Source organism: Gossypium arboreum, chromosome 1 (assembly GCF_025698485.1).
Source record: "Gossypium arboreum isolate Shixiya-1 chromosome 1, ASM2569848v2, whole genome shotgun sequence".
NCBI classification, from domain to species: Eukaryota; Viridiplantae; Streptophyta; class Magnoliopsida; order Malvales; family Malvaceae; genus Gossypium; species Gossypium arboreum.
In genome coordinates this window covers 46,923,770-46,926,426 of record NC_069070.1, presented here as the reverse complement: position 1 = coordinate 46,926,426, position 2,657 = coordinate 46,923,770, and the positions used below count along the sequence as shown (strand labels likewise).

General features: G+C 35.2%; 1 non-coding gene across 1 annotated transcript; it reads right to left on the bottom strand.

The window, feature by feature from the left end:
* Positions 1 to 2,057: 2,057 nt before the first annotated feature.
* On the bottom strand, positions 2,058 to 2,164 carry LOC128282318 (small nucleolar RNA R71). Its single transcript, XR_008272556.1, has one exon. It is a non-coding gene; the product is annotated as a small nucleolar RNA R71 (small nucleolar RNA).
* Between the last annotated feature and the right edge of the window lie 493 nt (positions 2,165 to 2,657).

Here is a 2,657-nt window from a genome sequence, read left to right as displayed (position 1 = left end):
TTGTTGAAATTGCAAATCAGCCCTTCCACAATTGATGGCTTTTAAGATTTTCTCCAAGCCATATTTAGCAAAGTTGAAGCCATCAACTTTGCCACATAGATGGCCGGCCAAGGGGTGGCTCATTGGGTGCTATTTTTAGCCAATTTTAGCTGCAACATTCAGCTATAAAAACCCCCCTTGGCTGATCATTCAAGGCATCCCTCATTCATTCATATCTCTTCTCTCCTCTCTCACTTTCTCCTCTCATTTTCCAATTCCAAGTCCCTTCCTTTTGTGTTGATTTCACCCCTTGAGAAAGGGTTCTTCTTCAGCCATTTTGGAGCAGCAATTTAATGCTCATAGAAGCCTTGATCAATGAGGACAACAAAGAAGGAAGAACGGAGCAACCTAGTCAAGCCACGGAAAAATACTGGATTTGATTCTTATTCCCTATCTCTTTAATTTTTGTTGTTGTTATGATGAACATATCTATGAATATTTATGTTGTTGAAATGGTTAATTTAATCAGCTTAGCTTGAATTTATTTCATGTTGGTTTTATTGCATTTCATCTGCTTAAATTATTAAAATTATGTTTATACTGTTATAGGCCTCGGTAAAATGCTTGATTAAGTAAAATCATGCCTAAGTTATTCTTGCATTACGATTGTAAGGTAACTAATGAATTAATTATTTAAATGGATTGGAATTGTAATTAATTGACACAATACTTGATCAGTGCATGTTTATTCTTCTAAGGTAGCTGAAGGTTAAATTAGCAATGTATCTGGCGATACACTTGCCTTGCATAAGTTGCAAGATTTTTGTGATTAAACTGCTTCAAGGTAAGAATACCTTGTTACCTCACATATTCTTTTATATGCTCATTAGATTTAATTAATTGTTTGAATTGACATAGGGATATGCAAGAGATTAGTTCAATTTAATGAGTATGTATGTGCAATAACATGTTTGCTTATTAAAATCTATTTAATCGTTTGAATTGACATAGGGATATGTTAAGAGATGAATGGATTTGTGTAGGTGAGTATGTTCATAAGTTAGCAAATTACCAAGTTGTCCTGAATTTATTTGTAACAACATAAACATGAGTTTAATAATTCTAAGTTAAAGAAATGTAATTAATCCAACACAATTATGTCATCTTGATTAAATCATATTTTGAAATCGTGCATTTGAGATTTATTTTTTAGTTTACTTAGTTTAAAATCTTAGTTTTTAATCACCCTCTTCAAACAAAATATTTTTCTTCACCAATGTGTTTTAAATAGTATTCATAAAGAATTCTTTTCACAGCCCTTCTGGGTATGATAACTCGATATTTACTTGTCACTTTATTATTAGTTGCGTTTGTGTACACTTGCACATTTCCGTCGTTCCAAGTTTTTGGCGCCATTGCTGCAGACTGTTTTAAAAAGTCGTTATTTGTGAATTTGTTAGTTTACATTTTGGTTTAATTTTCTATTTAATTTTTTTAACTTAATTAATATTTCTATGATTATTTCAGGTGTTTATGAGTATTGACTGGATTATTGACCTACTCCGTGTAGACCCTGAGATAGAATTAACTTTTCGAGAGCGAAGAAGACAAGCAAATCAGAAAAAGACCGAAGAAATGAACTTCGAAAATCCAAATTAAGGAAACGGAGCAAACCCTACTCAGAATCCTATCCTTATTGCTGATGATAGGGATAACGCTTTAAGACAGTATGCCATGCCAGTGTTTCATGATTTTAATCTGGGTATTAGGAGACCCAAAATTGAGACACAACAGTTCGAGCTGAAGCCAGTCATGTTCCAGAGGCTTCAGACGATGGGCCAATTCAGTGGAATGCCTACCGAAGATCCTCACCTACACTAATACTATTTATGGAGGTGAGCAATTTTTTCAAGTTAGGCGGGGTACCTGAATATGCATTATGATTGAAGCTGTTCTCGCATTCGCTAAGGGACAAAATTCGAGCCTAGTTGAATTCATTGCCACCGAATTCAATTTCCACATGGCAAGAGTTAGCATAAAGATTCCTTATGAAGTATTTCCCGCCTAGCAAGAATGCTAAGTTGAGGAATGAGATCACTGCTTTCCAACAAATGGATGATGAGTCCTTATATGAGGCATGGGAAAGGTACAAAGAATTATTATGAAAGTACCCTCATCACGGAATCCCACATTGCATCCAACTTGAGACATTTTATAATGGTCTCAATGCTCACATGAGGATGGTAGTGGACACTTCTGCTAATGGTGCTTTCTTTCTAAGTCTTACAATGAGGCTTATGAAATTATTGAGAGGATTGCCAGCAACAATTATCAATGGCCAACCAATCGAGTAGCATCAGGAAGACGAGTTGCTAGAATACATGAAGTAGATGCTCTTACTTCACTTGAATCTTAGGTATCATCAATATCCTCAATGTTAAGAACTCTTACTACTAATGGGTCCAATAGTTTTGCAGCATAGCCACCAACCCAATTTGAAAATATAACCTATGTCTATTGTCGGGAAGGACATTTGTTTGAAGAATGTCTATCAAACCCAGAATCCATGTACTACATAGGTAACCAGAACCAAAATTGAGGAAGGAAAGGACTGCAATCCAATTTCTATAACCCATCATGGTGAAACCACATGAATTTTTCTTGGAGTCACCAAGCGG